This window comes from Arachis hypogaea, chromosome 15 (genome assembly GCF_003086295.3).
Source record: "Arachis hypogaea cultivar Tifrunner chromosome 15, arahy.Tifrunner.gnm2.J5K5, whole genome shotgun sequence".
Taxonomy (NCBI): domain Eukaryota; kingdom Viridiplantae; phylum Streptophyta; class Magnoliopsida; order Fabales; family Fabaceae; genus Arachis; species Arachis hypogaea.
In genome coordinates this window covers 41,248,909-41,264,469 of record NC_092050.1, presented here as the reverse complement: position 1 = coordinate 41,264,469, position 15,561 = coordinate 41,248,909, and the positions used below count along the sequence as shown (strand labels likewise).

General features: G+C 36.7%; 1 non-coding gene across 1 annotated transcript; it reads left to right on the top strand.

The window, feature by feature from the left end:
• The first annotated feature begins 4,731 nt into the window (after window positions 1-4,731).
• LOC112753391 (small nucleolar RNA R71) lies at window positions 4,732-4,835 on the top strand. The gene has a single exon (XR_003177780.1). It is a non-coding gene; the product is annotated as a small nucleolar RNA R71 (small nucleolar RNA).
• The last annotated feature ends 10,726 nt before the right edge of the window (window positions 4,836-15,561 follow it).

Below are 15,561 nucleotides of genomic sequence, written 5' to 3'. Positions count from 1 at the left end.
ATTTAATTGGAGCTATGTTTCATTGATAGTTTAGAATTTATAGTATATTCTCTTCTTTTTATCCTATTTGATTTTCAGTTGCTTGGGGACAAGCAACAATTTAAGTTTGTGTTGTGATGAGCGGATAATTTATACGCTTTTTGGCATTGTTTTTAGTATGTTTTTAGTAGAATCTAGTTACTTTTAGGGATGTTTTCATTAGTTTTATGTTAAATTCACATTTCTGGACTTTACTATGAGTTTGTGTGTTTTTCTGTGATTTCAGATTTTTCTGGCTGAAATTGAGGGACTTGAGCAAAAATCAGATTCAGAGGTTGAAGAAGGACTGCTGATGCTGTTGGATTCTGACCTCCCTGCACTCAAAGTGGATTTTCTGGAGCTACAGAACTCAAAATGGCGTGCTTCTAATTGCGTTGGAAGGTAGACATCCAGGGCTTTCCAGAAATATATAATAGTCCATACTTTGGCGAGTTTAGATGACGTAAATGGGCGTTGAACGCCAGTTCTACGCTGCTGTCTAGAATTAAACGCCAGAAACATGTCACAAGCCAGAGTTGAACGCTAGAAATACGTTACAAACTGGCGTTCAACTCCAAGATTGACCTCTACACGTGTAACATTCAAGCTCAACCCAAGCACACATCAAGTGGGCCCCGGAAGTGGATTTATGCATCAATTACTTACTTCTGTAAACCCTAGTAACTAGTTTAGTATAAATAGGACTTTTTACTATTGTATTAGGATCTTTGATCAGTTTTATGCTATCTTAGACTTTCATGGGGGCTGGCCATTCGGCCATGCCTGAACCATTATCACTTATGTATTTTCATACGGTAGAGTTTTTGCACTCCATAGATTAAGGTGTGGAGCTCTGCTGTTCCTCAAAGATTAATGCAAAGTACTACTATTTTTCTATTCAATTCAACTTATTCTGCTTCTAAGATATTCATTCGCACTTCAACCTGAATGTGATGAACGTGACAATCATCATCATTCCCTATGAACGCGTGCCTGACAACCACTTCCGTTCTACCTTAGATTGAATGAGTATCTCTTGGATCTCTTAATCAGAATCTTCGTGGTATAAGCTAGATTGATGGCGGCATTCATGAGAGTCCAGAAAGTCTAAACCTTGTCTGTGGTATTCCAAGTAGGACTCTGGGATTGAATAACTGTGACGAACTTCAAACTCGCGAGTGCTGGGCGTAGTGACAGACGCAAAAGGAGGGTGAATCCTCTTCCAGTATGATCGAGAACCTCAGATGATTAGCCGTGCTGTGACAGAGCATTTGGACCATTTTCACAAGAGGATGGGATGCAGCCATTGACAAAGGTGATGCCTCCAGACGATTAGCCATGCAGTGACAGTGCATCGGACCATTTTCCAGAGAGGATAAAAAGTAGCCATTGACAACGGTGATGTCCTTACATAAAGACAGCCATGGAAAGGAGTAAGATTGATTGGATGAAGACTGCAAGAAAGCAGAGGTTATGAGGAACGAATGCATCTCTATATGCTTATCTGAAATTCTAACCAATGAATTACATGAGTATTTCTATCTTTATTTTCTATCTATTTATTATTTATGTTCGAAAACTCCATAACTATTTTATATCCGCCTGACTGAGATTTACAAGGTGACCATAGCTTGCTTCATACCAACAATCTCCGTGGGATCGACCCTTACTCACGTAAGGTTTATTACTTGGACGACCCAGTGCACTTGCTGGTTAGTTGTATCGAAGTTGTGAATGAAAAACGATTTATTAAGACGTGCGTACAGAGTTTCTGGCGCCGTTGCCTGAGATCACAATTTCGTGCACCAGTGATCCATGCATTGGCATAGCACTCTTGAACCATTAAGATCCTGACTTGTTGAATGGGGTTGGTGAAAATTTCCCAACCTCTTCTTCGAACTTCATGTCGGATCTCCGGATATTCACTCTTTTTGAGCTTAAAGAGGACCTCGGGGATCACCTTTTTTTTAGCCACAACTTCATAGAAGTGGTCTTGATGGACCTTTGAGATGAATCTCTCCATCTCTCATGACTCATAGGTGGAAGCAATTGCCTTCCCTTTCCTCTTTCTAGAGGTTTCTCTGGCCTTAGGTGCCAATAGTGGTTATGAAAAACAAAAAGCTTTAGCTTTTCCCACACTAAACTTAGAATGGTTGCTTATCCTCGAGCAAAAGAAGAGAGAAAGGAGTAGAAAAAGAAAAAATAAAGGAGATGGAGTAGTGGTTTGGGTTCGGCTAAGGGGTAGTAGTGTGTATGTTGTGTGAAGATGAAAGTGGTAAGGAGGGGTATTTATAGGGTAAGGGAGAGAGGGAATTCGTCCATTTGTGGGTGGGTTTGGGAGGGAAATGGTTTGAATTTGAATGGTGAGGTAGGTGGGGTTTAATGATGGATGGATTTGAGTGGTGAAGAGGTTGTGGGGAAGAGGGTAGGATTTGATAGGTGAGGGGTGTTTGGGGAAGAGTTATTGATGGGATTTGTCAATGGTGTTTGGGGAAGAGTGTTATGGAAAGGTGTGAAGAGGAGAGAAGAAGAGGTGGGGTTGGTGGGGATCCTGTGGGGTTTACAGATCCTGAGGTGTCAAGGAGTTTGAGTCCCTGCACCATTCTGGCATCTAAATGCCCATTCTGTGCCAATTCTGGCATTTAACGCCAGCTCTGCTACCTTTCCTGGCGTTAAACACCAGCCCTGCTATCTTTCCTGGCGTTAAACGCCACTCTGCTGCCCATTTCTGGCGTTAAATGCCCGCCAGATGCCCATTTCTGGCATTTAACGCCAGCCAGATGCCAGACAGCTCTCTCTGGCATTAAATGCCCAGAATGCTGCCAGGCTGGGCGTTAAATGCCCATTCTGCTATCCTCACTGGTGTTTAAACGCCAGTAAGTCTGTCCTCCAGTGTGTGCTATTTTAATGCTGTTTTTCATTCTATTTTTGAATTTTTTGGTTGTTTTTGTGACTTCACATGATCATCAACCTATAGAAAACATAAAATAGCAATGGAAAATAAATAAATATAATTAAATAACATTGGGTTGCCTCCCAACAAGCGCTTATTTAATGTCAATAGCTTGACAGTGAGCTCTTAAAGAGCTTCACAGAGACTCAGAGCTTGATGTTGGCCTCCCAACACCAAACTTAGAAGTTGAGTGTGGGGGCTCTATTTGACTCTGTATTGAGAGAAGCTTTTCTTGCTTCCTCTCCATGGTTACAGAAGAAGATCCTTGAGCCTTAAACACAAGGTAGTCCTCATTCACTTGAAGGACTAACTCTCCTCTGTCCATATCAATCACAGCTCTTGCTGTGGCTAGGAAGGGTCTTCCTAGGATGATGGATTCATCCTCATCCTTCCCAGTGTCTAGGATTATGAAATCAGCAGGGATGCAAAAGCCTTCAACCTTCACTAAGACATCCTCTACAAGTCCATAAGCCTGTTTCCTTGAATTGTCTGCCATCTCTAGTGAGATTCTTACAGCTTGCACCTCAAAGATCCCTAGTTTCTGCATTACAGAGAGGGGCATGAGGTTTATACTTGACCCAAGGTCACACAGAGCCTTCTTAAAGGTCATGGTGCCTATGGTACAAGGTATTAAGAACTTTCCAGGATCCTGTTTCTTCTGAGGTAATTTCAGTTGAACCAGATCATTTAGTTCATTGATGAGCAATAGGGGTTCATCCTCCCAAGTCTCATTACCAAATAACTTGGCATTCAGCTTCATGATTGCTCCTAGATATTGAGCAACTTGCTCTTCAGCAATATCTTTATCCTCTTCAGAGGAAAAATACTCATCAGAGCTCATGAATGGCAACAGTAAGTTTAGTGGAATCTCTATGGTCTCAATATGAGCCTCAGATTCCTTTGGTTCCTCATTAAGGAACTCCTTGGAGGCTAATGGACATCCATTGAGGTCTTCCTCACTGGAAATCACTGCCTTTCCCTCCTCTACAGGTTCGGCCATGTGGGACGTATAGATGCCCTTGCACTTTCTCTTTGGATTCTCTTCTATATTGCTTGGGAGAGTACTAGGAGGGAGTTCAGTAACTCTTTTACTCAGCTGACCCACTTGTGCCTCCAAATTTCTAATGGAAGACCTTGTTTCAGTCATGAAACTGAGAGTGGTCTTAGATAGATCAGAGACTACAGTTGCTAAGTCAGAGTGGCTCTGTTTAGAATTCTCTGTCTGTTGCTGAGAAGATGATGGAAAAGGTTTGTTATTGCCAAACCTATTTCTCCCACTATTATTATTATTGAAGCCTTGATTAGGCTTCTGATGATCCTTCCATGAGAGATTAGGATGATTCCTCCATGAAGGATTGTAGGTGTTTCCATAGGATTCCCCCATGTAATTCACCTTTGCCATTGCAGGATTCTCAGGGTCATAGGCTTCTTCTTCCTTAGTATTGCCTAATGCAGCCTGCATTCCAGACAGACTCTGAGAAATCATATTGACTTACTAAGTCAGTATTTTGTTCTGAGCCAATATTGCATTCAGAGTATTAATCTCAAGAACTCCTTTCTTCTGAGTTGTTCCATTATTTACAGGATTCCTTTTAGAAGTGTATATGAACTGGTTATTTGCAACCATTTCAATGAGTTCCTGGGCTTCTCCAGGCATCTTCTTCAGATGAAGAGATCCACCAGCAGAGTGATCCAATGACATCTTGGACAATTCAGACAAACCATCATAGAATATACATATGATGCTCCATTCTGAAAACATGTCAGAAGGACACCTTCTGATCAATTGCTTGTATCTTTCCCAAGCTTCATAGAGGGATTCACCTTCCTTCTGTCTGAAGGTTTGGACTTCCACTCTAAGCTTGCTCAACTTTTGAGGTGGAAAGAACTTGGCCAAGAAAGCATTGACCAACTTTTTCCAAGAGTTCAGGCTATCTTTAGGTTGTGAATCCAACCATGTCCTAGCTCTGTCTCTTATAGCAAAGGGGAAAAGCATAAGTCTGTAGACCTCAGGATTAACCCCATTGGTCTTAACAGTGTCACAGATTTGCAAGAATTCAGCTAAGAACTGATGAGGATCTTCCAATGAAAGTCCATGAAACTTAATTGAGGCTTAAGCTCAAAGTTGTTTGCTCCAATTGCAGGAATTGAGATGCTCCTTCCACAGAAGTTAGAAGAGGGTGCAATAAAGTCACCAAGCATCTTCCTTCCATCTCCACCATTGTTGTTGGGTTCGGCCATCTCTTTTTCTTTTTCGAAAAATTCTATCAGGTCCTCTCCAGAGTGTTGTGCTTTAGCTTCTCTTAGCTTCCTCTTTAGAGTCCTTTCAGGTTCCGGATCAGCTTCAACAAGAATGTTCTTATCCTTGCTCCTACTCATATGAAAAAGAAGAGAATAGAAAAGAATAGGAATCCTCTATATCACAGTATAGAGATTCCTTTATGTGAGTAGAAGAAAAGAAGAGTAGAATGAAAAAGAGAGAAGATGAAGAATTCGAACACAGAGAGGGAGAGAGGGTTCAAATTATAAGAAGAAGTAAAGTGTTAGTAAATAAATAAATAAATAGAAAGAGATGAGAGAGAGAGAGAGAAAAATCGAATTTTAAATTAAAATAAAAGAAAAATATTTTTGTTTTTATTTTAATTATTAGTTATAATTCAAAAATTATAAAAAGGAACAAAATTAAGTTAAAATTTAAAATAATTAGTTAATTAAAAAGAATTTTGAAAAAGTGGTGAGGAGTTTTCGAAAATTGGAGAGAGAAAAAGGTAGTTAGGTGGTTTTGAAAAAGATATGATTGAAATAGTAAACTTTTAAAATCAAACAAAAAGTCAAGTAGTTAATTGAAAAAGATTTAAAAATCAATTTTGAAAAGATAAGAAGTTAGAAAAAGATTTTGAAATTGATTTTGAAAAATATATGATTGAAATTTATTTTGAAAAAGATTTGAAAAGGAAATTAAAAAGATTTTATTTTTGAAATTAAAGTTGATTACTTGACTAATAAGAAACTAAAAGATATGATTTTAGAATTTAAAGATTGATTCTTTCTTAATAGGCAAGTAACAAATTGAAAATTTTTGAATCTAAACATTAAATGTTAGCATTAATTTCGAAAATATGAAATAAAAATAAGAAAAAGATTTTGAAAATCAAATTTTTAGAATTTCCGAAAATATTGAAAAAAAAAGAAAAAGATTTGATTTTTGAAAAAAGATTTGAAAAAGATAGAATTTTTAATTTGAAATTTTGACTTGACTAACAAGAAACAACTAAATTTAAAATTTTTTTGACCAAATCAATTCAAAATTTTGAAAATTATGAGCAAAATAAAGGGAAAGATATTTTTTTTTCATTTTTGAAATTAATGAGGAAAGAGAAAAACATAAAAATGACACAAAACATAAGAAATTAAAATCAAACAACTAATGCATGCAAGAACACTTTGAATGTCAAGATGAACACCAAGAACACTTTGAATGTCAAGATGAACAACAAGAATACTTTGAAGATCATGATGAACATCAAGAACATAATTTTGAAAAATTTTTAAGAAAAGAAAGACATGCAAGACACCAAACTTAAAAAATTTTAAACTATAGACACTAATAATTCAAAAATGCACATGAAAAACAAGAAACATTTAAAGATCAAACAAAGAAATTCATCAAGAACAACTTAAAGATCATGAAGAATACATGCATGGATTTTCGAAAATTTTTGAAGAAAGATTAAAAAGATGCAATTGACACTAAACTTAAAATTTGACACAAGACTCAAACAAGAAACACAATTTTTTTTAATTTTTCGAAAATTAATTTGGAAAAAGAAAATAAATAAATTCAAAATTTTTAATAGGAATTCTAGGAATCATGCAATGTTAGTCTAAAGCTTCGGTCTAAAAATTTAGACATGGCCAATGGTCAGCCAAGCTTCAGCATACAAATCAAACATACAACAGCCAATTAGATGGGAATCCAAAGGCTCTTGCAATGATAAGTGGAAGCCTCAATCCAAAAAATTTAGACATGACTTAACAGCCAGCCAGGCTTCAACATATCATCTGAAACTCTAGAATTAATTCTTAAAAATTCTGAAGAACACATAAATTTTTTTTTGAAAATTTTTATGAATTTTTTTTCGAAAACTAAATATTTTTTTTGAAATTAAAATTAAAAAGCTTAAACATAAAATAAAATTACCTAATCTAAGCAACAAGATGAACCGTCAGTTGTCCAAACTCGAACAATCTCCGGCAACGGTGCCAAAAACTTGGTACGCGAAATCGTGATTATTCATTCCCTGGCTATAACGCCAAAAACTTGGTGTGGGAGAACGTGATCTCAAGACTTCTTCATAATTCCATGTAACTGACCAGCAAGTGCACTGGGTCGTCCAAGTAATACCTTACGTGAGTAAGGGTCGATCCCACGGAGATTGTCGGCTTGAAGCAAGCTATGGTCATCGTTGTAAATCTTAGTCAGGCAGATTCAAATGGTTATAAGGTTTTCATAATTAAAATATAAATAAAACAGAAAATAAAATAGAAATACTTATGTAATTCATTAGTGGAAATTTCAGATAAGCGTCTAGAGATGCTTTATTGCTTCTGAACTTCTGCTTTCCTACTGCCTTCTTCCAACCATGCGTTACCTCCTTCCATGGCAAGCTGTATGATCCTCTCGGATGAAAACAAATCCATATGCGCTGTCACCGCACGGCTAATCATCTGTCGGTTCCCGCTAGCGTCGGAATAGGACCATTGTCCTTTTGCACACTGTCACTGCGCCCAACATTCGCAAGTTTGAAGCTCGTCACAGTCATCCGTTCCCAGATCCTACTCGGAATACCACAGACAAGGTTTAGACTTTCTGGATCTCAAGTATATGCTCCCAACATTCAAATGCTCTGTTTTCAGGAGAGACAATGTGAATCGTTGATTGGGAACCCAAGAGAATATACTCCGGCTGTCGTTCAATGACTACGTTGAACATCATATAGACCGCTTTGAGGTTGTCAGGCACGCGATCTTGGCTAAGCGAGTAACGAAGATTGGGTGATTATCACGAGTCACCCCTTCCTTCTGACTTAACTGAATTAAGTACGAGAGTATATCTTGGAGAAGAAGTAGGTGTGAATTGAAAGGAAAACAGTAGTAATTGCATTAATTCATGAAGAATAGCAGAGCTCCACACCTTAATCTATGGGTTGTAGAAACTCCACCGTAGAAAATACATAAATGAAAGGTCTAGGCATGGCCGTGAGGCCAGCCTCCAAACATGTATAATAGCATAAAATTAACAAAAAGACCTCAAATAAATCCCTAAAAGTAGTTTTTATACTAAACTAGTAACCTAGAGTTACAGAAAATGAGTAACTAAGTGTAGATAGTGCAGAAATCCACTTCCGGGGCCCATTTGGTGTGTGCTTGGGCTGAGCATTGAAGCTTCCACGTGCATAGGCTATTCCTGGAGTTAAACGCCAGCTTTGGTGCCAGTTTGGCGTTTAACTCCAATTCTGGTGCCAGTTTGGGCGTTTTACGCCAAGATGTTGTAGGCAGACTTTGAATGCCAGTTTGGGCCATCAAATCTCGAGCAAAGTATGGACTATTATCAGTGACCAAACTTCATCTCTTCCCATGAGCTCTTAGATCAAGGAATTGGGAAATTGTTCATGCTTAGAGAGATTGGATTGCCAAGGAATTGGGATCCAATCACCTAAGATTGCCAAGAAGATCAATGAACGCATTGATCAATGAACACATTTCAATATCTCTTGATCCCAATGTTCATTTTATTTTCAGTTCTTATATTTACTTTCTGTCATTCACTTTCTGCACTTTAAATTTATGTTAATTTACTTTTCTGCAATTTACTGCTTTCATTTACTTTTATGGAATTTACATTTCTCGCTTGATTTTCACTCCAATATGAACCGTCTAACTAGGTTAATTGATGACAAGTCATCATATGCTAGCTTTTCAAGCAAATTTCACTTGTTTCATTAGGTTTTATGCACTTTCTTGTATTGTAAGTTAGTAATTTGGAGTGGAATTGCATGATCTCTTTGAATCAATCAACCACCCTTTAATTGATACAAAATCATGAGGTTTAAGCTAAAATTAATTGGTTTTAAATGAATTTTAAGCTTTGTGAATTTTGTGATACTTTCATTGGTTATTTTGATTACTTGTAGGTGAAGAAAAGAAAAAAAATAAGAAAAGCGTAGCCTAAGGAGCATAATCTAAGCAAAGAAAGAAACCATGGCACAAGGAAGAGAAGCGTGGCTCAAAGAAGGAAAAGCATGGATGCATTCAAGAAAGAAGGGCATAAAGCTCTCGCCAAGAGCATTAAAGCTCTTGTGGAGAGCTTTCATTCAAATAATCAAAAGCCAAGCTCTTGCCAAGAGCTTAAAAGCTCTTGCCAAGAGCTTTATCAAAAGCACGTGGAAGAAGGAAGCAAGGCAAGCTCACATGCAAAGATCTTGCCAAGAGCTTTGCCCAATAGCTTTTTCAAGAATTCCAAAGGAAAAATCAAGAAGAAAAAGCTCAACTATGCACTCACCAAGACTTGAACCCATGACCAAGGGGAGGGACCAGAGCTATTCCACAAGGAAAAATAAGCCAAAATTGGCTTGTTTTCATTCAGCAAGGTTCGAACAGGGAGCATCAAGGAAGCAAGGCCTTGTGCGCCACTCACTTGCCAAGGAAAATGGCCAGCAACTTCCTTCACCAAGATTCGAACCGAGTACTACAAGGAGGCAAAGACTTAAGCGCTACTCTTGTGCCAAGAAAATTAACTCCACAAGTGCTCCACCCAAGACTTGAACCAGGGACCTCAAGGACAAGTAAAGCTCTTGCAAAGAGCTTTGTTCTCTGGTCACAAGGAAGAAAAGGCGCGCAACACTTTGGTAAGGATGGGAACCAAAGCTCTTGGCCAAAGCTCTTGCCAAGAGCCGAACTTTCCCCTAGGAGGTGCACCATGGGCCAAAAAAATTGATCAAAAATCCAAATTAATTCATTTTTCACCAATTATGAGAGCCCACCCAAATTCTTAGATCCACATTAGGAAGTGTATAAATAGGTGTTAGTTAGATGTAGAAAGGACCTTTTTCTTCTTTGATAATTTTCATTTTCTTTCCTTTCACTTTGACTTTTGGATTTCTTTTTGGAAATTGTAATTTGCTTTCTGTTTTGAATTCTGCTTGCTCTTTTGGGAAACCTTTGCTTGAATTGGAAAGAGAATTGAGTTCTCTTCCTTTGGGCATTCTTGTTCCCTTCTCTGCAAAGCTTTGTTTGAGTCTTAAGTGTGAAGAATTGAGAAAATTCTGTCTCACTCTCCTCTTAAGATCTCTCTGTTTAATTTGCTGCATAATTCAAGAATTTGAGTTCCTCTTTACTGATTTTCATCTTTCATTTTGCTTTAAGTTGTTTTCTGTATTGGATCAAGGAAGGTAGTGAGATCTAGACTTGGTTTTCTAGTCTCTTGACCCCTGAGATCTGAAATCTCCTTTCTGCTCATCTGCTAATGCTTCTTCAAGCTAATTTACTTTTCTGTTTGAGATTTAATTTAGTTTAATTCATCTTTTACTTTTCTATCCATTGCATTTTATTTTCTATTGTTTAATTTCTACACTCCCAGTCCCCAAATCCTTTTATTATTCAAGTCATCTACATTTCTTGCACTTTAAGATTCAGTCATTTACATTTCTTGCAATCTAAGCTTCTGCAATTTAAATTGCTTGTTCTTTAAGATTCAGCACTCTTACTTCCAGTTCTCTTTAATTTACTGTAATTCTTCCCTCTCCCTTTACAATTCATGCAATTTAGCTTCTGCCAATTACAAACCACTCAAACCAATACTTGATTCGCTTGACTAAATAAACCACTAAACTAAAATTGCTCAATCCTTCAATCCCTGTGGGATCGACCTCACTCACGTGAGTTATTATTACTTGATGCGACCCGGTACACTTGCCGGTGAGTTTTTTGTTGGATCGTTTTCCACACATCATTAATCAATTTAACTATTAATTGCTTAATCCGTTAATCGTCGTGGGATCGACCTCACTCTTTAGTGAGTTTTATTACTTGATACGACCCGGTGCACTTGCCGGTAGTTATTGCGCGGAACTTATTTTTTTGCGTATCAGTATTCTCCAGTGGCCAGACAAAAAGGCCTATAATGAGACACTCTTGAAGCTTGCTGGGTTGTTTCAGAGGAATCTTGAGACATTCACCAATCACAAGATTGGCAAGGACAACAAACTCACTGAAGAGATTTTGGCATTTCTAATAATAATTTTGATTTCATTGGTTTGGTTTTAGGCAGATGTAAAGTTGGAGTGTTGTTACATTTCTAAATTTTTCACATGAATAGAATTCACTGCTTCTCATTCTACTGTATCTATTCCTTCTATTCTTCTCTTTAATTAGGTAGATCATATAAAATTATGTAGTAGAATAGCAGATTTGTTACTCCTACTAAAACGTGGCCATATCCCACAAACCTGGCATGCTTCATCGTGGCCATTGTTTCAGCTATCGACACGCTTAAAAAGTGTAGCCATATATTTACCCTATTGGCACATTTAAAAAGTGTAGCCATATCTTCCCCTATCGGCACGCTTTTAAAGAGTACTCAAAGCATACATTATGGGAAGTTTTAAAAGCGTGGCGATATGTGCACTTTTCGATACGCTTTTTAAGTGTACTTATAGGTTAAGACCTATGGCCATGCTTTTTAAGAGTGGCAAGAGATGAAAGCGTGCCAACAAAATAAGCATGCCGATAGATCCACAAAAGCGTGGCGATAGAGCAACCGGCACACTGGCAGATGTGACCCTTTCAAAGCGTGCCGATAGCTCAAAAAGCGTGGCGAAAAGCTATCGACACGCTTTTTTGCACTTTTTGGCACGTGATGAGCGGATAATTTATACGCTTTTTGGCATTGTTTTTACTTAGTTTTTAGTATGATTTAGTTGGTTTTTAGTATATTTTTATTAGTTTTTAATTAAAAATCATATTTCTGGACTTTACTATGAGTTTGTGTGTTTTTCTGTGATTTCAGGTATTTTCTGGCTGAAATTGAGGGAGCTGAGCAAAAATCTGATTCAGGCTGAAAAATGACTGCTGATGCTGTTGGATTCTGACCTCCCTGCACTCAAAGTGGATTTTCTGGAGCTACATAACTCCAAATGGCGCGCTCTTAATTGCGTTGGAAAGTAGACATCTAGGGCTTTCCGGCAATATATAATAGTCCATACTTTGCTCAAGGATATATGACAAAAAGTGGCGTTCAACGCCAGTTCCATGTTGCAGTCTGGCGTCCAGCGCCAGAAACAAGTTACAAGTTGGAGTTCAACGCCAGAAACAGGTTACAACCTGGCGTTGAACGCCCAAAACAGCCCAGGCACGTGAGAAGCTTAAGTCTCAGCCCCAACACACACCAAGTGGGCCCCAAAAGTGGATTTCTGCACTATCTATCATAGTTTACTCATTTTCTGTAAACCTAGGTTACTAGATTAGTATTTAAACAACTTTTTGAGATTTATTTTGCACCTCATGACATTTTTAGATCTGAATTTTGTACTCTTTGACGGCATGAGTCTCTAAACTCCATTGTTGGGGGTGAGGAGCTCTGCAGCGTCTTGATGAATTAATGCAATTATCTCTGTTTTCCATTCAAACACGCTTGTTCCTATCTAAGATGTTCATTTGCGCTTCACTATGAAGAAGGTGATGATCCGTGACAGTCATCACCATTTTCAACCTACGAACGCATGCCTGACAACCACCTCCATTCTACATCAGATTAAATGAGTATCTCTTAGATTTCTTAATCAGAATCTTCGTGGTATAAGCTAGAATCCATTGGCAGCATTCATAAGAATCCGGAAAGTCTAAACCTTGTCTGTGGTATTCCGAGTAGGATTCAAGGATTGAATGGCTGTGACGAGCTTCAAACTCGCGATTGTTGGGCGTAGTGACAGACGCAAAAGAATAAAGGGATTCTATTCCGACATGATCGAGAACCAACAGATGATTAGCCGTACTGTGACAGAGCATTTGGACAATTTTCACTGAGAGGACGGGAAGTAGCCATTGACAACGGTGACACCTTACATATAGCTTGCCATGGAAGGAGCCTTGCGTGTGTGGAGAGGAGTACAAGAGAAAAGCTGAAATAAAGAGGACAAAGCATCTCCAAAACCCCAACATATTCTCCATTATTGAGTAACAAGTATTTATTTTATGCCCCTTGACTTTTACAATTAAAACTAAGAATTATTATTGATATTATATCCTGACTAAGAGTTACAAGATAACCATAGCTTACTTCAAACCAAAAATCTCCGTGGCATTCGACCCTTACTCACGTAAGGTATTACTTGGACGACCCAGTGCACTTGCTGGTTAGTGGTACGAATTGTGAAAAGTGTGATTCACAATTCGTGCACCAAGTTTTTGGCGCCGTTGCCGGGGATTGTTCGAGTTTGAACAACTAAAGGTTTATTTTGTTGCTTAGATTTGGAATAATTTATTTTGTTGCTATAGAGTCATCAAATCTGAGTCCTTTAATTTATTTTCAAAAAAAAAATTTCGTCAAAAATATTATTTTTCTTTATTAATTTTTAATTTTTTCCATGAGTTTAATGTCATGTTTTAAGTTTGGTGTCAACTGCATTCTTATCTTTTTCTCTTAAATTTTCGAATTTGTGTTCTTTATTCTTCCTTGATCTTCAAGTTGTTCTTATTTATTTTTCTTGTTTGATCTTTGGTTTTTCTTGTTCTGTGTCTTTTCTTGTTTTACTTGTGCTTTCTCAAAACATTAGTTTTTTTTTAAAAAAATATTTTTAGTAATTAAAAATACCTTTTTAAAACAAGTGTTACATTTACTGCTCAATTGGCTAGAGCGTTGGTTTATGTTCTTGGTAATTGGGTATCTTCTTTTTAAAATTTTTTTCAAAAATAATTTTTCTTTGATTGAATCTTGTGCCAAACTTTAAGTTTGGTGTTTTCTTGTTAATCTTTTTATAATTTTCGAAAATTTTATTGAAGTTTTCTAAAAATTTTAAGTTTGGTGTTCTTTCTGTTGTTCTTGTTGTTCTTGTGAATCTTCAAAGTGTTCTTGAGTCTTCTTTGTGCTTAGATCTTAAAATTTTTAAGTTTGGTGTTCCTTGGTTTTTTTCCTCTAAAATTTTCGAAAACAAGGAGAATTAGATCTAAAAATTTTAAGTCTTGTGTCTTTTGTGTGTTTTTCTCTTTCATCATTAAATTCAAAAATATCTTTTCTCTTATTTTAAGTAATTTTCGAAATTTTCCTTTAAAAATTCAGATTTTTATTTTAAAACTTTTTGTTTTATCTTATCTTAGTTTTAAAAATTTCAAAATTCAAATTTCTTTCGAAAAAAAATCATATCTTTTTCAAAAATTCGAAATTCAATTTTCAAATTCCAACTTTCAAATTTCAAATTTCAAAATTTCAAATTTCAAATTTCAACATTTAATTTTTAAATTTAAAATTTAAATTTTAAAACTTTTTAATTTAAATTCCTGATCTTCTCTTACCTAGCTTATCTTATTTTACTAATCTCAAATCTGAAAATCAAATCTTTTTCATATCTTTTCTTTTTTTATTTTATTTTATTTTCTTACAAGTATCTTTAATTTTAAGACATATCTTTTTCAAAACTTCCTAACCAATTTCTCTCTCTTCATTTTTTCGAAAATCCTCACACACATTTTTTTTAAATCTTTTTAATTAATTAATTTAGTTTTCAATTTTTTTATTTATTTCTTTTTCTTCTAATTTTCGAAAATATAGTCAATTTTTCATTTATTGTATTTTATTTAATTTTATTTTCGGTTTCCAAAAAAAAATTATTTGCAATCAGCATCATCCCCCTTTCTCCATCATGGACCTAAGTGGAAATGAACAGTCCAGAAGGACTCTGGGGTCATATGCTAACCCCACTACTGCTTCATATGGGAGTAGTATCTGTATACCCTCCATCGGAGTCAGTAGCTTTGAGTTGAATCCTCAGCTCATTATCATGGTGCAGCAGAGTTGCCAGTATTCCGGTCTTCCACAGGAAGAACCTACAGAGTTTCTGGTACAACTTTTACAAATTGCTGACACAGTACATGATAAGGAAGTAGATCAGGATGTCTACAGATTATTACTGTTTTCATTTTCTGTAAAAGATCAAGCTAAGAGGTGGTTAAATAACCAACCTAAAGCTAGCATAAGGACATGAAAACAGCTGACAGAAAAATTCCTGAATCAATACTTCCCTCCAAAATGGATGACACAGCTAAGGCTGGACATCCAAGGCTTTAAACAAGGAGATAATCAATCTCTTTATGATACCTGGGAGAGATACAGAGAGATGCTAAGAAAATACCCCTCTAAAATATTTTTAGAAAGGGTGCAGTTAGATATCTTCTATTATGGGCTTACAGAGAAAGCTCAGATTTCTCTAGACCACTCAGCTGGTGGATCTATACATATGAGAAAAACAATTGAAGAAGCTCAAGAGCTCATTGATATAGTTGCCAGAAATCAGCATTTGTACCTAAGCAGTGAATCT